The sequence below is a fragment of the Durio zibethinus genome, chromosome 9, assembly GCF_047325235.1.
Source record: "Durio zibethinus cultivar Kanyao isolate XHJ-2024 chromosome 9, ASM4732523v1, whole genome shotgun sequence".
Classification (NCBI taxonomy): Eukaryota; Viridiplantae; Streptophyta; class Magnoliopsida; order Malvales; family Malvaceae; genus Durio; species Durio zibethinus.
The window spans coordinates 11,778,461-11,805,331 of NC_143170.1; the positions used below are offsets into that span (position 1 = coordinate 11,778,461).

Here is a 26,871-nt window from a genome sequence, read left to right on the forward strand (position 1 = left end):
AATGTGTTATTTAAGTTGTTTGCATTTCCCTAGGATATCCACATTAAGTCAAAAATAAATAAATGAGGTTAGTTTATGAGTCTTGCTTCACTTCAAGTTTTCAACTATATTTTATTGGTTTTATTTGTATTATATTTAATGAAAACTTTTTTTAAACTTATTTAGTGGCCATGGAAACGACTTCAATTCTTTACTCCTCTCTATTCCATTAAAGATAAAAATAATAGCCTTAGGTTTGATTTGTAGATGATAATTTTCTTAAGAATGTGCTTGTAAGATAATTATCTTATTTTGGTTTCCTTTTCTATTTATTTGTTAACTATATTAAAGTTATGTCTTATTGAAATATTGTGCTTTGATATTTAATTACTTTGTTTGTATTCTGACTATTTTAATCTTACATGAATTGGATAATATATATATTGTATTTCTTTATTTCATGAGAATCTATAAGATTATATTAAAGTTATCCCTTAATTCCCAATTTCATGGCCAGCTTAGCTTTTTGATAAAAAATTATTATAGGGACAATTTTGGAAAAAATGGTAATATATCAAATGATATTTTAGCAAGATGAGTTTAAAGAAAATTATAAAAAAAAAAAGAAAAACAAGAAAAGGAAGGAGAGGCACCGATGAGAGAAAGAGGGGAAAAAAAGTTAGGAAAGAAGGAATTTGAATGATTAAGAGGTTGTTTTCAGTATAACATTACAACATGGTATAGTGAATGGTGGGGTCAGTTAACATTTGGTAAACGAGGCACTCGATATCAGGTGTGGTAGAGAGATTCTATTCAATTTAGTGATAACTGAATTAAAGAAAACTAGGAGTTTGGGTTGGGATGTTAGGTTGGATCATTCTAAACAAACTACTTTTTTTATGCTGCGAACTACCAACGTGGAAAGTTTGTGACTATTCTTTTTTTTTAATACATTTTTTTAATTTTATTTCCAAATGATGGAATTTATGTTGTTGTTGTTGTTAGTGAACTACTTTTTTCGGTGGCAAGAAAAACTCTTTGTGTATGTGGATTTTTGCATGCATTCATTTCATTTGTTTATACTTATTTAAATCAGAATATGATAAAACTTAGTCTAATTTGTCATTCCCTTAGCAATTGTATTGAAAGCTAAAATTGATAAGGAAATAAATGTGCAAAAATTACCATAAACTTCAATTCATAATAACTTATTCATCTTATGATAGTGAGCCTACAAATTTTATGCACTCTGTTGATGTTGGGACTGCTGTTGAGTTGTTTGATATTATTGAAAAGGTAAGTTGGGATGAGTTTGATCATTGGTTGATTTTGGTTTGTCAAGAAAGCTAGGAATTTTTCTAGGGACATTAATGAAAATTTGGTTTTCTATTTTAGTTTTTCTAGGGACATTGATGAAAATTTGGTTTTCTATTTTAGGTTGATTTATTGTCTTCGTAAAGTTAGAATTTTTCTAGGAAGAGTGACGGGAAATGAGTTTTCTTTTTGTGATTTTTTTCCTAGGAAAATGAAAAATTTCTAGGGAAAATGATGGAGAATAGATTTTCTTTTCATTGGATATCATATGATACATGTTTAGTATGATTTTTTACTATTTTCTTTTTTCCTTGGAAAGTAATGGTGATAGAATTTTCATTGATCTTAGGGAATTACATATATAGCTATATATATATTTGTTTAGATATATAGTAACAATCGGGACATAGCATTATAGTATAGGACATAATTTAAAGCAGTTAAAAAGTAGTTGACAAAGGCTTCAATATGGGTGAAAATTTGTGTTAGATCTTTTTTTTAGAGTATTATTGTCTTAGGATACTTTGATGTCATCAAGGATAAATATGATTGTACTTATGCTTGGAAACTTAGGTATAGTTACAACATTTGAAAATCATGTATGTTCTGATTCTTAATATCATAGGACTAGAAACCATGTTAGATTTTATGTTAATGTTTAAATTTAAACCTAAATTTTGAAAGCATATTGGTTAAGAGGAAAGGTTGTTTTGGTTCTTTCTCTTTTATTGAATGTTTGTAATATGATAAAATTCTCTGGGTGGTTGATTTTTGTTTTTGTTGCTCAATATATTTGAACTTTTATGTAGGTTAGACTTGAAATCTATCTATTGAAGACTTATGTTGACATATTTCTTGATTTCACTCCAAATTTTGGTTCTAAACTTCATGCAATATATCTTAAATGCTTATGTTAAATGCCTAATGCCTACATTCCCAAGCTATGGTCATTTTTTATAAATGTTTTTTATTTTCAATTGTGAGATATAACTATGTTACATTTTTTTTAAGATGGTACCCTTGCTTACTATTTTCAACATTAGTAGTTAACCTTGGTAGTGTATATATTTGTACAATTGAAAATGGTTTTGCTATTGTAAAAGAAGTTATTAACCTCTATTCAATTATGTGGGATCTTATAAACTAGTAGTTAATAGAGAAGTTATTTCTAAGTTGAACTAATATTACCTTATTCTAGGGATTTTCAGAAAACTACATAAAATTTTACAACTATTTTAAAGGAAAGATCATTTGGTCCAATTTATAAAGCCATAAGGCCTACTGGTAGAGTAGTAGCTATAAAGGTGCTTACTCCCACTTCTCATCAAGGCGAGAAAGAGTTCCTCATAGAGGTAAGCTACAATAACCATGTAAGAAAGAGGTCTTTTAACAATTTTAGAATAAGTAATGTCTAACATGATTTTTATCTTAATGGTATTTGCCTTTGTTGATCTGACTATATATAGGAAGGTATGTATCAATTAAAAAGTTAATGCTATATAAACGTGTATGAGTATACACTACAATGCTTTATAAAATAAAAAGGTAATTAGATCTTTAAATTTAATGTTTTGTGGATAATATATAAAATTAAAATTTTATTAAATTCCTTGATTTAATTTAATTATTTGTTAATTTGTTTTTTAATTATTATCTCACTTTCATAAATTTACTTTTAAAAGAACTTTAAGAGAATGTTAGGTTCAATAAGAGTGACCAGTTTAAACCTTTTTTAATGCTATTTTAAAATTTTTTCAATTACTATTCCAAAGTGCATGCTATTATTATACTTTGTTTATTGCTTTAAACTTTCTCTATTACTATTCCAAAGTTCATGCTATTATTATATTTTGATTATTGCTTTAAACATGTTTGAACAAATGTCAATATGGATGGACTGTATAAAAACTGACTTTCCTTGTCAATTTTTATACAAAAACAATGAAGAAAATGTTTTAAACTTTCCTTGCCAATTTTTATACAAAAACAATGAAGAAAATGTTTTAATTATAGAAAAGTTGTAATGAAGGTGAATCTAGTGTAAGTGAAGTTGACCAAAAATATAAGACAAAAAGTTTTTATTATTGAAAGTTGTATTAAAGGTGAATCTAATGTAATTGAAGCCGACAAAGACAAAGAATAAAATGTTTTAATGATAGAAAGGTGCACAGAAGATGAATCTAGGTTATATAAACTTGACTTAAACCAAGAACCACATGAGGGTATGCTATTTAAATTTGTACAAGCTACAAAAGCTTTTTAAGATGAATATGCTAGATAGGTAGGAATTTTTGCACAAATTATTTTGTTTTGTATGTCTAAGCTTGATGGATCAATAATCAATCTTTGACTTGCATGTAATAAAGAAAGTTTTAATTAGAATAGACAAAAAAGTACATGTGTTTGGATTCTAAAACGATAGAGCAAATGAGAACGATGCATGGTAAGGATGAACGTGAAAAGAAAGAAACCAAGGAGTTATATTATCTTAAAATTTATGAAAAAAGATAATCATCCTCTATTAATTACCTCAGGAAAGGATCAATAATATTATATAAGTTTTTTTTCACGTTGGTTTGAAAGAAATAGGCTAATTTTTCTTACTTTTCTACTTTTACTACTAAAAATAATATTTATGATAAATGTTTCATAATCTGTGATTGTTATTTGTTACCCTTGTAATATACAAAGCTCTGGTTAGTATTAGTTTACTTTTTAGGTGGATTTATATGTTTATTAAACATGCAATTTTCTTAATGTTTAACTTAAATTGTCTATTTACTTAGAGATGCATAAATTTTTTTATTATATTTTTATAATTTTATGATACATGAGATGCATAAAATTTTACTATATCTTTTATAATAAGTGCATTAACCTGTTAAAAGGTTAAAATCAATACTTTTTTGTTCTTTAAATTTTTATAAAAATTTTAAAAATTTTATTTATTTCAGAGTGTATACATGAATCTTATAGAAATTCTTTGATAATTTATAGATGTTGGAGTAGAGGAAGAAGATCGGTTTAGCACAATAATGGCTTTTTTGAAATATTTTACCAATTGAAAGTAAAAAATATTGATTTCATTATTTAGATAATATTTGTTGGTTTTATTTATTTATTTAGAAAAATTTGTATAGGCTTACTTTTAATAATTAATTTTGTTGGGCTTTTTTTTTTTTTTTTAATTTATAAATAAAGACAAATGACTAAAATTAAGTACTAATTCTTTCATAATTGTATTACATAAAAGTAAATTCATGTTTATTTATTTGAATTAATTTTTTATAATTTAATTCTTTTATAATATTAGTTTTTTAGAAGTGAAACTTAGGTAATAAAAGAAAAAGCAATTTTTTTTACCTTTTAAATTGATTATAAAAACTTGTGAATGAGAATTGACACCTTTTCATTAAAACCATTTTATAACAAAATTTTAAAATAATTATTTAAAATTTAAAACCATTTCATTTTAGTTTTTACACAATTTTGCATTAAATGTAAAGTTTAAAACAAGCATAAAAATTAATTTGACAAATCTTATAAATGTTGAAAATCAAGATATTATTAAAATTCATGCAAAAATGTACATGTAAATAAGCTATCATGCATATTATTTAAACATTTAAAATCGTTATTTTTTCTAAATAAATAAAATTTATTTTAAATTATATAAACTTGCAAATGTGTAGAAAAAAATTGCACAAGATAGAAATGACGCAAATTAAATAAAGTAAATTTGAAATGATGAAACTTTTAGTTTTTGATTTAATATTTTGTTAATGAACTAGATAATACTATTTATATATAATTTTATTGGATATTTTACTTTCATTGAATATTATTATATGTTTTGAATTTTTTAAAATTTTAATTAAAAATTTAATTTTATTATGCTATAATATCTTAATTATGTTATTGTAATTTACATATATATATATATTGAATATCTAAGTGATTAAATAATATTAATGTATATATTTAAACACATTTAAATAAATAAAAATAATCTGTGCATTGAATGGGTAACAAGCTAATATATATTATATTACATGATACATGCATATCCGTAAGGTTTATAATATAGATGCTTACATGGATAACCTATATTTTTTATAAATATATTATATATGATTATTAAATTTACATTATTTTTCAAATAATCTTATCTAATCAATTTTTAATGTTTAAAATTACAAAGATTAACTTTATCTAAGTCTTTTAACCCATGTATGCTTTATCCTATTTAAATTTAACAAAATTTATTTCTCAACTCACCATTTTCAGATATGTACAATATTTAAAATTAAAAAAAAATCTTTAAAATTATCTATTAATCACAATTATCATCCAAAAATTATTCTATGCATTTAAGTTTCGTATATGCTACATTAGTATTTTCTTTTCAATTTGCAAAATTTGGTTCAAAGGTATATTACTTTTCATGTTTCTATAACTATTTTTTTTCAATTGATTTTTTCCCTTTAACACATATCTCCTAATCTTTTTTATATTTTGTTCAGTAATTTTTCAAAATCATGTAACTGAATGTATACTAATACTTTTAATGATTTAATTATCATTTAACAACATATTAGGAACTATGAAAAGTATTATATGTCCATTTCAAATAAAACTATCAAATTTATATTTAAAAAATATGCGATGATCGATTTTTTCTTTTTAAATTCAATATATGATGCTACGGCCATTTTGCATGTAGAGAGATATATCCATGTTGTCAAACACAATTTCATGATGTGTAATTTTATCTCAATTTTTTGCTTTATTCTTCAATAAGTTGTAATTGTTAATTAAATTTGAGAATAAATATATTATTTTCAATTTTGTTCACTTTTCTCTCTTTTTTATTTTTCTTTTAAAATTGTTTCTTCAAAGCTCAGTTTTTTTTTTTTTTTGAATTGGTGCGAGCTATGTTTATCTATGTCCACCATTATAATTGCAACATTCTTATTTTAATTTTAGTTGATGCTTGCCTATTGAAGAATTCAATTTTATCTAATTACAAATAAATAAATAAATTGTATGTTTGACTCTCATTTGAAGTATTCATGTATCTTCAAAGTTTTTTACTTTTTTTTAGTTTTTTCCTTTTCTTCATTTGAATTAAAAAAAATGCAAGACAACCTTGCTTTATCTTACCTAATCCATTTAATTCAATCCCTTCACTTTACCCAATTTATAGGAAATATTTGCCCATAATGGAATGATAACTTCCTTTATTAATAACCAAGTAACGAAGGCAATTAATGAATGTTGGTTTTTTAATTAAAACCATAAATGCTAATCATTTTCTTTACTTTCCCACTTTCTTATAAATATGGCAACCAAGCATAGGAAAACATATATGAAGAAAAAATAACATTCGACCATTTTTTATGTGAGATGAAAAATGAAATTGTCTCTTCCTCTTTTAATATTTAGCTTGAAATTCAACCATGCTAAAAATGATAAATATGTTCATCCAAACCAAGAATGGAATACATCTCATTCATATGTGGGACTATGTGATAAGTCACATAGAGAACAAGAAAGGAAAATAAAGAGATTGGCAAAAGAAAAGAATAAGACATTCTGTGCAAACTTTTTGAGAAATCTTATGCTTCAGTGTTTAAGGCCTTATGTTGTGGATAATGGATAATTTTCAAATGCGTAATCTTGTCCTCGACCAGTGAATCAAGTGAATGTCTTTGCTTATGCAAATTAAGTAAGTCTTTGGCATTATTTTCAATGTATGATATTGTTCATTATATTATAATTTTATCCTTCACAATCCATTCAATCTTACACATTATGTCTGCACTTTACCCATTTAATCTTTCAGTTTTAACTATTTACTCTCAACAAATCAATTTTCACATAAGGAAAATGGAAGAGAAGGATGAAGAAGAAGAAGAAAAATAACTAGAATAAGGGAAAGAAGAAAAATGATGAAAGAAAAGAAAAAGAAAAGACTAAGCTTAATAAGGGTTTTATGAGATTAAAGCTATTTGAAAGGTTGGACTTTTTATGGTGTTTTGTTTTTTTTTTGGTTAATTTTCTAAAATTGGATTTTTTTAAATATTTTTGAGTTTTTTTTGTTAATTTGTTCTTGAAATAAACAAACAAGAAAAAAGGAAATTTTGGTTCTTTTGTATCCAAAATTACCATTTTTTATTAGTGTATAAAGATTTACTATGTTCCTAAGATTATGTATAAATTGTGATGTAGGAACTAGGAACAAATAATATATTCATGGTTTGGGTTTTATTTTCTTTGATAGGATCCATGAATATAGATAAAATGAAATCCGATTATTCAAATGGATTTTATTTGATTACAAATTTTATTGATTATGATATGGATTGTTGTGGGTATATATATATGTACAATGGGTGGATTTATTTAATGAGATAATATTATGTATGGTTATTGAGAAGATAAAGAAAACTTTGAGAGAAATAGATTAATTTTAGAGGTTTTAACATTTAATTGCTTTTTTTATTGTATCCTTCATTTTATAGGTGATTTTTTTTAAAAAGAATTGGATTTGGGTTTGTAGATACAAAAGTTGTTTGCTAAGTTCATAGATAATGTTGTTCAGTTTAAGTAAGATTCTATAACAATTCGAGAGAAGTACAAATTATGAACTTCATACAATTTTGAAAGTAATGGATGTACGTTGTTGTTGACTTTTCGATTTACTTATAGGATGGATTGACTAAATCTTATATACGGTAACAAAATTTTTTATTTTATTGATTTTTGAAGGTTTTTATATATGGTGAAAGTTTTCATTCACCATTGCCATCTCCCAAGATTAATATTAGTACCCTACCAAACATAGAGTTAGAGAACAAATGTGTTGTATTTTATGAAAAATGGGTGTCTTATCCATACGGTGCTTACTACACCAACGAAACTTGTCGCCTTATCATTGATCATCATAACTACATGAAGTTTGGAAGACTTGACTCAAAATTCATGAAATGAAAAGGAAAGCCAAATGACTGCGACCTATCTCTTAATGCAACTCAATTTTTAGACGATTTTGCATATGTTGAAGGTATTGACTTTATCTGTGTCTTTCAGGTAGCATATTTGGAGGATATTACTATAAGAAAATATATAATTGGTGGCATTTTTTAGTGGCATTTCACTAAAAAATGCCATGAAGTTTCGTGTTTTTTCAAGTGTAATGGCATTTATATTACAAACACCATTGAATCTATATTTAGAGGTGTTTATAAAATAAAATACCACTAATGATAAAAATTTTATGGCGTTTATAAAAAAATACCACTAAATAATTTTTAAAATTTTAATAATGGTAAATGTAAATTTTTAAAACTCTTTCCAACTTAAAACATTAAAATTTAGTGGCGTTTGTTTGTTGAAAACACCTCTATTTGTCTAAATTAAAGGTGTTTCTCTATACAAACACCACTAATATTGTCTTCAAATTTAGCGAATTTTGAATCCCTAACTTTAAGCTTCAACTTTATTCTACTATTTCTCTTTTCAGACCAACTACAATTTATTTTTCCTTTCATTCAGCTTTTACTATTCCTTTAGCTTCATTCTACTATTTCTTTTTCTAGCTTTTACTTTTCCTTTCCTTTTATTTTTTTTTTTGATTTTTGGCTTAAAATTTTTCTCCAAAACCCATATTCCTCAAATACCCATTTGGAACCCATTATCCCCTTCCTTTTCTCTTTTCTTTTCTTTTCTTTTTTTTTTTGCTCGGTTACCTCTGTCTGGGTTAGCAACAAAGTTATCGTCATTAGGGTTTTGAAAACTATAGAGAAGATACTGGAGAAGACATCCTTGAAAGCCCTCACGCCAACTACTGTAACTCATGTAAGTGTTAATTGTGAGTCTTATGCTTCTTAAGCTAAAGGATAAGCAATACTTTAAGCTTCAATAACTTAGCAAATAAAATAATTAGTTAGAAAAGTTCAATTGAAAATAACAGTTATAATTTACGATGTATTGTTATAATTGTTATAATTAGTTAATTCAATTTTGTAATTATTTAGAGAATTGAATTTTTTTGGCAGTTTTTTTTAGTTGTTAAAATTTATAATTAAAATGTATTGAAAATTTTCTTATCCATTCAATTTTGATATGAACTAAAATGCCAAAACATATACATGAGAAATTATTAGATATACATGTAAAAACACAAAGATAGATAACTTATGCCCTTAAGGATCCTAAGTAGCTGATATTTCTAAGAATGAAGGCTTAAGCAGGTGCTTGTGCAGAGTATGGGGGTCATTTTTTTGCTAATTGTATAAATACAATTTATGTCAGATAAACTGTTCATTAATCACAATCATGTCAAAAAGAGATTTTTATTATATTAAAGAGAGTAGAACATCATCATTTATTTGGTCTTAGCATAATAATTTTAGCATAGCTTGAAAGCATACAAGATTTCTACATAAAGTATAGGAACTTAATGATTCTGTAGTCAGCAATGAATAGCATTATGGTTTATTATTCATGCCAAAGTAGGTTGCATAAGTTGTATAACTAAAAATTAGATGCCAAAAATTATAAGTTGAAAAGCTAGTTCTAACTTCCACCTTGGGATTTGTTTAAAGTCCACTAGAATCATTTTTGAATGGTTATACCATTTATGTTATTTTATGAAAAAAAAAGGAAACATATATACATTGATCTCAAATTGCATCAATCCCAAGTTAGGAACCATTCATATATATATATACACATATATTAGATGGGGGAAGGGACTTTCTAGAATGTACCTAACCAATTTTAAAGGTACTATTTATGTTATTCTATGCAGATAACATAGGTTATTTATCTTATTTTCTAACAAGAAGTCCATGTACAAATACGATAGTTATGCATATATTAGAGTAATATGCCAAAACATATACATGAAAAATTATTAGATAGGCATTCCTTGCAAGTCATTCTTGGCTTTTACCTCCTCCACATCAGTATTCTTATAAGAATTTTGCTTTTTACAATCATAGAAGTAAACCATGATGGCTACCCATTTTAATAAGTTTGCCAAGCAAATAAGGTTAATATGGATTGCTATTACCATAAGGTTATTTCCTCAATTGTTCCATTTTTCATAAATGAAAGAAAATCGTAGGCTAAACCTCTAAGCAAATAACCCAAGTCTTAAGAAAAATCCACATGCCCTGTTAAATTTGCTAAGGTATGATGAGACCAACAATGCTACATCCCCAGGTTTCTTTTCTAAGATTGAAATCACAATCCTCAGGTTCCAAGTGGCACTCCACTATATGTACTTTGCTAATAGAGCCATAAAAAGCACCATAAATAGCAACATGAAAAAAATATTTGTTAAGGATATATATATATATATTGTGAAGGAAAATAGCCCAAGTAAAATAAGAAAAGCTAAAGATAGAGAGCATATAAATGTGATTAAAGGCCCTTTGAATCCTGTTTCCTTGACAGGTTTGCACAACATGTCTTTAAGACTAATGGACTTTTCTCCTGCATAGATTATTGATGCCACATCCATAGTTGCAATTGTGTTGAAGAGGTCTAAGAAATGAAGGGTTCCCAGATATAGAAAACCTAATAGAAAGATCATAGGAAAAATTTCGCTAACAATTTTCCAATGTCCATTACCTTTCGTAATCAACACCAAATATTCCAAAAGGATCAGTTGTTCCTTGTAGAACTTTTCTCGCTTCAATCAAGATATGCTGAAGGATACTTTCATAGAAAACCAAAAAGTAAAAGAAAGGGAGAGAAGTGAGGAAGGTGAACAAAATGAAGTTAGGATTTTTAAAGGGGATTTTCAATGATTTTTTGATTATCTCAAAGATTCCTATTCTCCTTTCCATCACTGTTGATGAGTTTTTCATCTTCCTCACCTAGATTCTTTAGCCTCAGGATTTTAGATAAAGAGGGAAAGTTTTCATTGCAAATCTTTATAGGTGCTTGACTTTGTCATATGGTTTGTCACATCATGATGGAAAGAGCATGGAAATTTTATTGAGCTAAATTTTGTTGATTATGGATTTAAGCTATTGGTCTTGAACAATTATATGGTTATAACTTTTGAATTTTGATGTATCTATAATCTCTTGGTTGAACTTAAAGAGGAAACTTGTCTTAAACCTAACCTCCTTGAAAGGCCATAAGTGAAAAAGTAATAAAGTGGTCAATGGTCTTCAAGGATGAATTGGATTCTTTTGTTTGTATGTGTTATTATTGACATTAACACTATCCACCACCACTGTCCGCAAAGTTTAGGCTATTTTTTTTATCCATTATTTCTTTTTTTTTTAAATGATAAATGTTAAATAGTATGAGCAAGTTCCATTGGCAACATGAAATCTTTGTCTTTAAAATAGGTATAATGAAAGGATTGATTGTACTAACAAAATTACCATTATAAAAATCATAATACAAGTAGTTTTTCTAATTTTCAAACCATAAATATTTACTTTATCTTTTTCTAATTTTCAAACATCGATAATTTCAAAATTTTATAAATAATTCTAATTAAATGAATCACATTAGATACATTAACATACACTATATAACAATGAACTATATAGAATCATGATATGGAGGACTTATTATACTTTTGGTTTTGGGATTAAAATTCAATCTCTATGATTATAAGTATTAAAAATATAAAAATATATTATACTAAAATTGAGGTTACTATTTAATATATTATCAATATGGCTTTTGAAATGCACAATAAAATTAAAAGTTTAATATTTTTTATTTTTTGAAAAATAGGTGTTATAAATATGATCTTGCTAATACTGTGACTTTGTCCATCTTTTTATTAATAATTAATTTTGGATAAAATGCAAATTATTAGAATGATTTTTCAATTGCTTATTCTAATAATTATTAGAATTATTAGAATGATCTATAAAATGTGTAATGTTTGTATTACGTATGTTTGATGTTTTAGTAGAGCTCTTTAAATTTTTATTAGTTTTTGTTATTATAATAACTAGGCCTAATATAAATAAGTTTATTTGAACTAATTTTTTTATGAATATATTTTGCCTAGACTTTATTGTTACCTAAAATTTTCTCATATCATTTTGGCATTTGTTTTGTTTGTTTTTCCAAATTATAATGTTTGATGAAATGACTTAATCTTGCTTGAAAGGATTTGTTGTGCATGAAAACCATCAACAACATAAGATAAAGAACCAAAAAAAGATAGCTATAGTTATTTATGAATATTGCAAGGTAAAGTATTTGCCACATACTTAATCTTTTTTTATTACACTGTACATTTCCAGATGCATGAATATTCGATTAAAATTTGTATAAATTTTTTGTTGATATTATCTCTGTTCTATTTTTGCATTGTTTAAAAAACATGACATCAATGCACGATATGTAATAGGTTCCTTTTTTTTTTAATTTTTGCATTGTAATAAGTTATCTTTGATATCATCTTGTTATTATTTTTGGTTTAATACTTAGTATAATTAAGTATGTTATAGTTCATTTTCATATAATTTAATTATATAATTTTGGTCTAATAATGTAGCAAGTATTAAATGGATAAGAGTTGGATGCAACAATCAAGATTAAGTCAAAAGTACCAAAATAGAGTGAAAAATCTTTTTAATTTTGCATTTGAGAATACAAGTGAAGATAATATGATATTATGCCCATGTTTGAGGTGTGCTAATATCGATTGACAAATGCGTGAAGTTGTTTTGGAACATTTAATTTGTATTGGATTTGTCTCAAGATATGTTAATTAGTATTTTCATTGAAAGTCTATACCGTCAAGGTCATCGACTAGAGTTTCTGTAACTTTAAGGGTTCTCCAACACCAATATGATCCTATTAGACAAGATTACATTAAAAACATATTGCGAGATGTTTTTAATATTCATAACCAACATTTCCATAATTTGTATCACCAAAATGATGGATTTAAAGAGTCAAATGTTGAAATAAATGAATTTGGTGAACATAGGATATGAGTAGGTGACCAACAACCTAGTGAAGAAGCATCAAAGTTTTATAGGTTGCTTGAGCATATGAATGAAGAACTTTATGAGGGATCTAAGCATTCAAGGTTATCTTTCTATGTGCATCTTTTTCACTTGAAATGCTTATATGAATAGATAAAAAACTCTTTGACTTTATTATTGGAGCTTATGAAAGAAATGTTTACTTTTGCAAAAATCCCTAAAATTTTTTAAAGATTTAAAGAAGATGATCAATAATTTGGGTCTTGGATATAAGAAAATTCATAGTTATCCTAATGATTGCATGTTGCATTAGGGTGATAGAAAAAATCAAGAATTTTGTCATATGTGTGGTAATTTTTATTGGTTGGACACAAATCCCGATAAAGGTTAATGATGATGATGATAAAGTCTATGTTAAAAAGAAGCTTGTAAAGGTTTTACAGTATTTTTTGTTAATATCAAGACTTGAATGACTCTTCATGTCTTTCAAAACTATAGATTCTATAAGGTGACATTATGACAAGTGGATGGATGATAGATTATTAAGGCATATTATGAATCCTTAGCATGGAAATCATTTTATTCTAGGTTTCTAAACTTTGTTTCTAATCTTTGAAATATTATGCTTGGACTAGCATCTAATGGATTCAACCCGTTTAAAATGATGAGTATTTGTTATAGTACTTGGCCAATTGTATTACTTTCATACAATTTGCCATCATGGATTGCCATGAAGTAATAGTCATTTATCTTGTCTATGATAATTTTTAGAAAAAAAAAGTCTGAATAATGATATAGATATATACTTACAACCTCTTATTGAAGAGTTAAAATAATTATAAGAAGGAGCTAAGACCTATGATGCTTAAAAAAAAGATAATTTCAATATGCTTGCTGCTTTATTATAACTATCAATGATTTTTTTGCTTATGTGAATTTATTTGGTTAGAGCACAAAAGGTTGTTATACTTGTCCATATTGTGCTATGTAGACATGTTCGAAGTGGTTACATAATGATAAGAAGTTTAGTTATATGGCACATCATCGATGGTTAGATGATAATCATTGCTTTAGATTTGAAAAACATATCTTTGATGGAACAGAAGAGTTGAGGAGAGCGTCCTTACCAATTAGTGGGTCTAATATCTTGTTGAAGTTAAAAGATATCATTTCACTTATGAAAAAATGACTTAATCAAGAAAAAGAGTGATGAAGATCTTTGAAGGTGTTTGACCTCCTATTATTCAAGTTAGTGATCTTGATATTCAAAGTGATGAGAAGAAAGATGAAAAAGATGACCCAAATGAGTTTTAGTTGTGGAGAAAAAGAAGTATCTTTTTTTGAGTTACCTTATTGAAAATATAATTTATTACGTCATAACCTTGATGTGATGCATATAGAGAAGAATGTTTGCGAAAAATTTTATTTGGACAATTCTTAATGTGAATAAAATATAAAAAAATGACCTCAAGAGTCAGCTTGACCTAGTTGATATGGGGATTCACCTTGACCTTCATCCGAAGTTACTTCCTAATGGCAAATCTCGATTGCTCTAGCATGTTTTAAAATGTCTAAATATAAGAAATATATGTTTTGCAAGGTTTTGAAAAATGTGAAAGTTTCGAATGGTTATGTGTCAAATATATCAAGATGTGTGAATTTGAAGGAGCAAAAACTTTCTTTATTGAAGTCACATGATTATCCCATTTTATTGCAGGACTTACTTCCCCTTGCTTTACATTCATCAATGTCAAAGCAAGTCACTTCAGTGGTAATTGAATTGAGTAACATATTTAAAGCTCTCTGTAGGAAAGTTCTAAATGTGAAAAAGCTTGACAAACTTTAAGATCGAGTCACGATTACTTTATGCCATTTAGAGAAGATTTTCCTTTCAAACTTCTTCACTATTATGATACATTTGATTATCCACCTTTCATATGAAACAAAAGTCAGTGGACCGATTTATTATCGATGGATGTATCTTATCGAAAAGTATTATTTGTTAATAGCTAAATTAGGTTGTTAGTGTTGATCATATTACTCTAGTTAAAAAGGTATATCACAAATGTTTTATTCCTTAGGTTTTTAGGGAGGTTAAAGTCTTATTGTCACAACAAATGCTATCCGAACAATTCTATTGCTGAAAGATATTTAGCAGAAAAGTGTATGACATTTTGTTCTCGTTGCATGAGAAATGTTAGTATACAGCATACTAACTTTGCCTACACTTATCTTTTTGAAAGTTTTGGACAACCAATCGGCAAAGCTGAGTGGTGGAGTTATATGATAAATCTTGGGCACAAACACATTGATATGTTTTTTCCCATCATGACTTAATTGAATCATTCTGCACGTAAGTTTTCTTGTGAGGAAATAATTTATTCCATTAACCATAATTTATTATATTTTTTATTGTTAATACTTTATCTTAATGCATATAATGAGTATAGAAATAATTTGAGAGCTCGTGCATATTATTGATGATCAAACCTTAAAGAGTTTGATAAGTTGTTCACTGAAAACTTTCATGAAAGGTTAGGAGCAACTGTAAGTAATGCCATACTTCACATTATGAGAATTCTACATAGAATGTTTAAGGCATAAATAAAATTGATAACATATATATGTTTATTCCACCTTTATAAGTTTGAAGTGGAAGGCTTGTTAGTAAAGAGGTGAAATGCCTTTCACAAGGTTCGAACAGGATTATGAAACGATATAAAGGTTTCATCATCAATAGATTTAGATTTCACAATAAATCTCGTAAGAGATTTAGAAGAACACAAAATTCAGGAGTTGTTGTTGTTTCATCAACTACTAGATATGCTAACGCTAGGGACACAAACCCTTTAAAAGAAAATGTTGACTATTATGGCATGATTAATGACATCATTAAGTTGGATTATTATGGCAAGTGGCAAGTTATCTTATTTTGGTGTGATTGGACTGATATAAATAGTGTGAGGGGTATTAAGAAAGATCAGTTTGGATTTACAATTGTGAATTTTTCTCGATTAATTCACATCGGACAACAACTCATCTATGAACCTTTTATTTTTTCCTTTTAAGTAAAACAAGTTTTTTTTTAAGACCCTAAAGAATTAGTTTATTTGTTGTTCTTCGTAATACAACTAGAGACTTATTTGATATGGGGTCAGATACCAGAGATGATGTTGAACATGGAACTGAATGTTTTCCTTTTGCTAAACAAAACTTGGATGAAAATATCTCTAGCACCTCTGCTCAATGGGTCTGTGAAGATATTAATGAAGACATTTATGAACCATGATGGATCATTCATTTTTGTAATTAGATTGTTTAAAACATAATGTAATAAATGTTTGTATTATGTCACATTCACTTTTTTATATTTATTGTATTGTAAATCATATATTATCTTTTAATTTAATTTAATTAATATGTTTTTTTTATATATCGTTAGTTATGATTTCTTAATTTCTCAATGTCTTTATATATGTTCTTTACATATTTTTTTTTATATAATGGCTTTTATGATGTAGCTAATCTACAATGCGGATAAATAGATTGAAAGGAATACATAGCAGAAATATTAGTTTAGAATCATCTATGGCACTTGTTGATCTTGGCCATGGACTGAATTCTTTAGAGGGGAATTTACCTACTATTTGTTCTAAGTCAATCACTTTTAACCTTTCAACTAATACTAGATCTGGCAACACGAAAGGTCCAAGTTTAGATAGTATCTTGCCAATTGATTCTGCTTTCAATTTGAATGTAGGTATCATAAACCCCATATTTAGATTTTATTATAATCATTAAAGTATTGGTAATTTACTAATTGATTTTTTATTTTTTATAGTTGATAACAATGGTCAATGAAGGACTAAAAACTAGACAACTTTGAAGGAATTGTTTGCACTACCTCCAAACAAGGTGTTTGCAAACTTTGATAAGCAATCAATTGGTGAAGAGTCTCAACTGTTGGCTAGATTTCTAGGCATGATTGCCTGTAATGGAAGGAAATTACCTATTCATTATAAAACATGGCATAAAGTTTCAGCAGAAGTTAAGGTCGATACTTTAAACTTTATTAAGGTATTAGTATAATTAATTACATATAAAAAATTAATTATTTTAAATTTGGTTTATTGATTATAACTTTTCTTTTTGTATTACTACAATCAAGATTTGTACTTGAAATACCTATTTCATTTATGCTTAAGTCATTGGGAAAGAAATGGAAAGACTACAAGCATAATTTAAAGAAAAAGTATTTTGATCAAAATAGTATTGTATAGGCCATAATGGAAAATCTACCTCGTAATGTGATTAGATGGCAATATGAATAATTAGTTAGATTTTAGTTCTTAAGAAAATGAGTGGTACTAATTTATAACTTTTAATATTAGTTTTAATAATAAAGGTATTTTTATGGTTTTAGTTGGTAATAATTATATTTTTTTCCATATACGCAATTATTTTTTTTGACAGGAAAGAAAAAAAATTGGGATTGCTAGTAGAAAGCAAAAGAAATATAGCCATACAAGTGGATCAAAAAGTTTTGCAAGAAAGCAAAAAGAAATAGTAAGTTTATGATATTAAACTTATCCGAATAAATGAACTTGGTTTCCATTGTTAATATATGTGAAAAAGTTGCAATTTATGTTTGTTTAGGACTCTCTGTGTTGTTAAAAGGTAAAAATGTAAATTTATAGTTATTGTTCTATTTTAACAAATTTGATAGTTTCAATACATGATATTAAACTTGTCTGAATAATTAAACTTAGTTTTTATAGTTGATATGTGTGAAAAAAATGTTGTTTATGTCTATTTAGGACTTTTTTGCCGTTAAAAGGTAAAAATGGAAATTTGTTGTAATTATTCTATTTTAACAATTTGGATAGCTTCAATACATGATATTAAATTTGTCCGAATAATTGAACTTGGTTTTCACAGTCGATATGTATGAAAAAGCTAATGTTTATGTTTGTTTAGGACTTTTTATGCTATTAAAAGGCAAAAATGCAAAATTGCTATTATTATTCTGTTTTAACAATTTTGATAGCTTCAATGCATGATAATAAACTTATCTGAATGATTGAACTTGGTTTCTATGTTGATATGTGTGAAAAAGTTATTGTTTACATCTATTTAGGACTTTTTTTTGTCGTTAAAAAGTAAAAATGCAAATTTGCTATTATTATTCTATTTTAACAATTTGGATAGCTTCAGTACATAATATATAACTTATTCGAATGATCAAACTTGGTTTCCACAATTGATATGTGTGAAAAGTTGTTGATTATCTCTGTTTAGGACTTTTTATGTCGTGAAAAGGCAAATTGCAAATTTGCTATTATTGTTCTGTTTTAACAGTTTAGATAGCTTCAATACATGATATTAAACTTGTTTGAATAATTGAACCTAGTTTTCACAGTTGATATGTGTAAAAAAACTTACGTTTATGTCTGTTTAGGACTTTTTATGCCATTAAAAGGCAAAAATGCAAAATTGTTATTATTATTCTATTTTAACAGTTTAGATAGTTTCAATACATGATAATAAACTTGTATGAATGATTGAACTTGGTTTCTATGATTGATATGTGAAAAAAAGTTGTTATTTATGTCTATTTTTTTTGCTGTTAAAAGGTAAAAATGAAAAATTTGCTGATATTAAACTTTTTCGAATGATTGAACTTGGTTTCAATAGTTGATATGTGTGAAAAAGTTGTTGTTTACCTTTATTTAGGATTTTTTATGCCGTTAAAAGGCAAAATGCAAAATTGCTATTATTGTTCTATTTTAATAGTTTAGATAGCTTTAATACATGATATTAAACTTATCCAAATAATTAAATTTGATTTCCACAGTTGATATGTGTGAAAAAGCTAACGTTTACGTCTGTTTAGGACTTTTCATGTCGTTAAAAGGAAAAAATGCAAAAATGCTATTATTGTTCTATTTTAACAGCTTGGATAGCTTTAAGACGTGATAATAAACTTGTCCAAATGATTGAACTTGGTTTCTATGGTTGATATATGTGAAAAAGTTGTTATTTACATCTATTTATGGCTTTTTTGCCATTAAAAGGTAAAAATGTAAATTTACTGTTATTATTCTATTTTAACATTTTAGATAGCTTCAATTCATGATAATAAACTTTTTTGAATGATTGAACTTGGTTTCCATAATTGATATGTGTGAAAAAGTTACTGTTTATCTCTATTTAAGACTTTTTGTGTCGTTAAAAGGCAAAAATACAAATTTGCCATTATTATTTTGTTTAATAGTTTGAATAGTTTCAATACATGATATTAAACTTGTCCAAATGATTGAATTTGGTTTCTGTGATTGATACATGTGAAAGGGCAAAATGCTATTGTCGTTTATGTTTGTTTAAGACTTGTGTGTTGTTAAAGGACAAAAATATAATTTTATAGTTGTATTTTTATTTTAACAATTTAGATAGATTAAATATATGATATTAAACTTATTCGAATGCTTGAACTTGATTAATAGGCTTGATATGCATGAATAAATTGCGATTAATATGTATTTAACAATAACATATGTTTTTATGTAGGAGATTGAGATGGGTAAAAAAATTGGACGTGTGGAACTTTTTCGATTAACCCATACAAAAAAAGACGAATCTTACCTGAATGGCGAAACATAAGAAATTGTAGTAATTTGTTAGATTTGTTTTATACAGAAAGTAAATATTTACTATTCTAAATATATTATGAATTAATTATTAAATTTGATAGTTTTATCTGATTAATTTACATGAGAAAGTGAAAAAGAAAATGGCCACTGAGATTGAAGTAGTATATTATGATTCTGTCAACATACAAGAATTGGAAAATTAGATTTTCACAGAAGTTCCTAGAAAAGAAAAATATGGATAGGTCCGAGGCCTTGGATTGCATCCAACACCATCTAGCTATTATGGACATAGCTCTTAACAATTTACATTCTCAGCAAGTCAATATTCTCAAGACATCTCCACATTGAGAGAAAGGTTACAAATTATACAAATGTTTTGAGCAAATGGAAGCAAAAGGAGAACGTGAGCATGCTAAAATTGAAGAAGAACATGCTAAGATAGACCAAGAGCATTCAAAATTTTAGCAATTGCATGAATTGATTTGATGCTCTTATGAATTTTGTGCAACAACAATTTTCAGGAACTAATCTAGGTAGTCACCAACTTAGGTATTATATTTAGTAATGAGTTATATTTTTTAGTATAAAAATAGTTTATTATTAAGTGTTAAAACCTGTATTACTTTATTTAGTAGGTTTTTGAGCACGCTAGTGATCAAGGTAGAAAAAATTTTTCATCAAATGACAGTATTCCAAATCTATGCAGTTATCAATTTCATACATTTTAAATTTTGGTTAATGTATTAAAATAATTTGAATGTTAGAGCATGTATTATTAAACTTTGTGTTACATGCATATTTGAACAAATTATGCATTTATAATATTTAGTTTATGAATTTAAGTTTGTTTTTATTTCTTTTAACATTTTTTATATAATGATAATAATCAATATTAAAAGAAAATAAGAAAAAGTAAATTTCATAAAACGTCGCTAAATGTTGAATTTTAGCGACGTTATTTAGTGGCATTTTTTACTACAAATGCCACTAAAATTCAGCATTTAGCAATGTTTTTAAATACAAATGCCACGAAACAGAACAACATTTTCTGATACAAACACCACTGATTTAGCAACGTTTGTGCTTAAAAAAATCGCTAAATTAGAAGCATTTTTAGAAAAATGTCATTATTTTCCTCGACATAAGTATAGCCGACACTCTTAGTGTTGTTTTTTGGCAAATACTGCTAATCTTTTAGTGGCCTTTATAAATGCTACTAAACATTAAAAAAAAGTCACTAAAGACCTAATCCCCTATAGTGTATTTCTTTTAAATTTTCATGCGACATAAATTATTTCAAGCATTGGTTTTATTCTGATTACAGGTTTGCTCTATCAGCATTTTGGTCACCATTCTTGGTTAAATCTAAAGCCTTGGATGAAGCTAATGAAGCATGGACAAATGAGATTGAAAAGTTGATCACAATTCATTTGAATTCCAATATATTTAATTTAAAGGTTGATCACAATTCACAAGGAAACTATGCGACCTAGCATAAGCTCATTACAACTAAGTGCTTACTCATTAAAGGTTGATATATTTTAATTACTTAATTGTTTGTTTTTTTCAATTACTGAATACAATATAGCCTTAATGGATAAGACATTAAATGTTTTTGTTTCTTTTATCACAAAGCACAATCATGCTAAAATAGTATTCAATGTTGATTCTTCTACAATCGTTTCCTTATTAATTTTGTTTTCTTTCATAAAATCTCTTCTTTTACCACAATATTAGGTATTGATATTATTTTATTTCCATTTTAATTTTTGGATCTTTTATCAAATTATTGATTATTGTCTATTCTAGGTTTATCGAATGAAACCTCATTTTTTATTTTATTTATTTTGTTTATCAATATTAAAGTCAACAATTAAATATAATATTAATTAAAAAAAAGATGGGATAGGGATAGACATGGTGCCATGTATGGCACTAGCCTATCCATCTACTCCTGTCAGCACCATGCCTCATGGAACCCATACCCAGAGCCCTTACCCCTTGTACCTACTCCAAACTACTTAGAGTCATTGGCTTTACCCTATACTAGCAACCATACCTTGCCAGACAGTCACTCCACCTACCATCATAGGCAGCCAGCCCTAAATGCACCTAGTTTCTACCTAGCCCAGCTCCCTTACGCATACATCGGCTCCTACCAGTCACTTTGCCCAAGCCTTAGGCTCTCTCTCATGCCCAGACCCAAAACACTCGTACACCTCTAACCCTCGAAGACCCAACTTTGAAAACCCATAGCCTGGCTTCCCTACAGCGTCATCCTCAATTCGCTAGCACCCATTGTACCCTTGCAACGCCCAAACTAAACTAAGCCCTATCTTTTCCCATAAATCACACCTCTTAGCCCAATCCCCTTTTAAACCATCAACTACCAAAAAAAAGAAAAAACAAAGTCCTCCTCGTAAGGAAGAACCCAATGTCAAACAGCCATTTACAAAAAGCAAAAAAGAAAAAATCAATTTTAGTTTATAAAAATAAAAAAAAAGTGTTTTAGACCAAAACTTGAAAGTCAGATTTAAGGAGATTAAAAGGGTTTTTTGTCAAAAAAAAAGCTTGAATCGAAAGAGAAGACAGCATAAGGAGTTTTTTAGAGCATTCTGGGAATTTTCTATCAGTGGAGACCATCGGCATGGTGGCCAGCAAAGCCAGTGATGACTAGTTTTCTAGCTTTTGTTTTTTTCTTAAGAGAGAAAGATGGGTTTTTTTTTTTTTTTTTTTTTACAAAGAGAAGAAATGAAATGAAAAAAAATTGATTTTTATATAAGATCAAAACTCCAAAACGATGTTATTTTAAGAAGAAAGGATCTGCGCTTGAACTTAGATCCAACCCAAGATTCGCTTGACCCAACCCGATGACCCAACTCCTTTAGCCAGCCTAAATTAGTCAAGTGAACTACTTGTCGAGCTACTTTCAGTCAGTCCAGTTGACTAATGTTGATCGGATTATTGACTGGTCTAGTTCAGGTAAATTTTTTCATTTTTGATTTATTTATTTGTTTTTTATATATTATTTTTAGTTATGCATGCTTAATTTTTTTAGAATAAATGTTTATTTTTTAATATTAATAATAATAGTAAATAACAATAATAATAAATAAAATCTAAATTTTGATATTTTTAAATTTCATTAAAAAAAACTAAAATAAACCTATTAAAATAACTAAAAATAACAATAATAAGAATAAAAAATGATTTCAATTTTCTTTTTTTAATAATAATAAAGTAAATTACAATAATAAAATAAATTAAAAAATAAATAAAAGAGAATACTAACAAAAAAATGCTAAAAAAATTAAAAAAAAAACGATAATAAGAATAAAGTGATAAAATTTTTTTCTTTACTTAAATGATGGAGGAAATAAAAATTGTCTTTTAAAAAAATAATTTTGGCTAAGTATAGGGGAATTATTAAATAATAATAATAAAATTAAAAGTTAATAAATTAATAATAATTAAAAAGAAAATACATGAAAAATTAATTTTCAAAAGTCATAAAAATCAAACTTGCTTCGAAAGTTTGCTTAGATATTAGAGATTTTTAGAAATGTTTGCATTTTTAAAATTAAAAAATCTAAACCCTGCATCCAAATTGCAAAATCAAAGCTCTAAAATCAAAACCTTAAACTTCCGAACCTTTAAAACCTTGAAATCCAAAACTTTAAAAACTTCTAAACCCTTAAAACTCTAAAATTTGAAACCTTAAATCCTTCAAACACTGAAATTTGAAACCTTAAACCTTAAATTTCAAAGCCCTAAAATATCAAAACCCTAAACATCGAAATCCTAAACCTTGAAACCCTAACCTTAAAACCATAGACCTTTAAAGCCCTAAAATGCAAAACCTTAAAATCCAAAATCTCAAACCTTAAAATTCGAAACCCAAAAATCATTCATACACTAAAATTTTGAAACTTTAAAAAAACCTGGACCTTAAAACCCCAAAACCTTAAAACCTCAAAACCCTAAAAATCCATCAAGGCCTTAAATCTAACTTAAACCTTAAAATTAATACACAACCCCAAATCATCACCAAACCTTAAATCCTCGACTAAACCATACTCAAAACCATTCTGAAACTCTAAGGATACGTGTGAAAATCTTAAGTGGAGTTATTTGTTCCTGAATACTGCTGAGATGATAGGGTATTTAAGAAACTTTATTTCATTAAAATTTTCCTACGAGTCCTTAATTCACATTAATAAAGGGATTAAACAAACAAAGTAATATATATATAATAGGATCTTAAATATAAATAATCGTACCTAAGCTCTATCTAGATGTTAGGGAGTGAAGGTGATCTCATTATATTTAAGAATCCAATCTCAAATTTGCATTTCATCATCATACACTATACCTATTGGCTTACATGCATTTACTTGTTATTGTTTGTATTCATTTCACTTATTTGTGCCTTTATTTTTTGTTTGCTACTTGATAGTTCCCATCATTTACTTTTTCACACAAAACGTTAAAAAACGTAATTTAGAAATGTGGAATAAAACAAAAATAACATCGCGAGATGAATAATTCTTGGTATTTTGCCCAGATGTTGGAGAGTTATCGACAATTATCTTTCTCATAGAATGTTGTTTTCATTTTCAAAGGATGTCATGGTAAATATAAGTTAAAAGTGTTATATTTAAAGTTTTGCCTAGATGTTGGAGAATTTTAAGATAATTCTTTAACTTAAAGCTTTCCTTGATATTTTTAAATAAAAAATTTTGATAAAATTAATTTTTTTAAATAATTAAAGGGAATATTATTAAATGTCAAATCGAAACCATTTCATCCAACATCGAAAATAATGCATGATTAATTGATACCAATTTATGAACACTTTAGATATGCTAATCCTTCCCCAACTGACTTTTGGAGCCAAACTTTTTTATAAACTTTAAACCCACTTTTATAGTTTTATTAAAATGATAAACTTTTGAATAGCAATCACACCCTAAAAAAGATTGGTGGCGACTTCTCTCATTTTTCTTAATTTTAAAATTATTTTTGTCTAGCGGTCCCAAAACCATTATGACACTACTATATTGTATATTAATTGTATTTGTGAATTATAATATTATAGTTGTTTGATTTTGCTATTTAATTTTAATAGATTTTGCTATTTTGGTTAAATATATTATCGTTTTAGTTTAACTACATATAAAAAGTATTTCTTCTTATTTTAGATAGTATAAGTTCTTTTATTGCAAAATAGATTATACGCCTTAAATGGTGTTTAGGATACATTCTTGCTTTAAGTTTATTCACAATGCTTAATTGATTGCTTTACATGGTTGCTTTTATAAATTTATTTGTATAAAAGAAAAAAAAATCCAAAGCAATGTGTATGATTAGAACTCCTAGAAATGTTTGTTATTAATTATTAGAAATAATTAATTTTTTATTATTAGAAATAATAAAATTGAATGTTATTTATATTTCTTTTATGGATGTTATTTTGTGTCCACTTCACCTACTATCTAATTGTTTCTAATGGTTTTGTATAATCTTCTAATTGATAATATAAGGTTTTGAGGTTTGCTATCTTTAAAAGTTTTAAGTTTGTTGTGTGGCTGCTAAATAAGAAGTAAGTCCAATGGCATTTTATTTTTTTATCTTTGTTTTTTATATGCTTTTGTAAATTTTATTATTTATATTTGAATTTATTAAAATTGCTATAGTAATTATTATTACAAAACTTTAATAAATTTTAAATTCATAAATTATATTATTTATATTTTTACAGTAATCTTTCTAGAAGGTCAAATGTTTTTCTATGGTTAACAAGAATGCAACGAATTTCCATCGGGTATAATATTTCATCATTGTTATTAAAAATGAAATCAAATTTAAATTTTACAATTGAAAATGGTTTGGATCACATTCTTTTTTTAAGAGGTGATATAACTAATTTAATTATTATATTGTTTTAATGTGGCTGTATCCAATGTTTAAATATCTTTGTTATAGAATTTAGATTTGAATTGTGTTAAAGAATGAGTTGGTGTTAATAATTTTTATATACATATAGGTTAGTATTTACATATGAGTTGGTATTAATTTTACTTTTTTTATTTTAAGTCGAATTCAAAATTTTTATAGTTGTTTTTGGATTACTCAAGTGATTTAAGTTGAAATTTTATGGTTTTTGTTGAACTTTTCGTATAAAATTATAAGTTTGATATAGATTATATGCTTGGAGCAATGATTGATTAAAAGTGACAATCAATAGGTGTTGTTCTTTATATATATTTTCAAATATGCTATTATATGTATTTTTTAAATTTAATCATTTTAATTTCTTATGACTTTTTTATATTATAAGCTAGGTTTTATCATAATATTTGCCTTTGAATTTTATTGAAGATCAATATCTGATATATGTAAATTCTTATTTCTCTCACATTTTAAAGGTTAAACTAACATTAAAGCATAGAAGATAATGGTATAAATTTAAAAATCATTTGCAATATTTATTTATCAACAATTAAAATTAATTAAATATTTTTATCTTTTAGACTTGTTGAATATATTATAATTAATATTTCTTAATTTATTCATTAGTTTATTATCTATTATGTTTTATTCATGTACAAACCATTTTTTATTAACCTTTGGTCAAAACCTTTTTACATAAATTACCAATTACTAAAATGTTTTATCTTATTTTATTCTATTTTTCTTATTTCATATTCTTGTTTTATTTTTACAAACAATTTGATTATCTTAAAGACACATGTAAATGAACAAAATACTAAATAAAGCAAAAGGAGTATTATAGTATATTTTATAATATATAAGTTTGAAAACTCGATCATTAGATTAAAAACTAGAGTCGTTATCAATTTTTTTTAATTAAATGTGATTGGTAACCTAATGAATCTATCATTTTAGAGAATTTTTAAGTTTGGCTAAGGGTTTTTGAAAAAATA

General features: G+C 26.3%; 2 pseudogenes; one reads left to right on the forward strand and one right to left on the reverse strand.

Annotated features, from left to right (window-relative positions):
* The first annotated feature begins 1,221 nt into the window (after positions 1 to 1,221).
* On the forward strand, positions 1,222 to 3,841 carry LOC149516800 (uncharacterized; annotated as a pseudogene).
* Positions 3,842 to 10,213: 6,372 nt separating this feature from the next.
* On the reverse strand, positions 10,214 to 11,258 carry LOC149516801 (uncharacterized; annotated as a pseudogene).
* Positions 11,259 to 26,871: the final 15,613 nt, after the last annotated feature.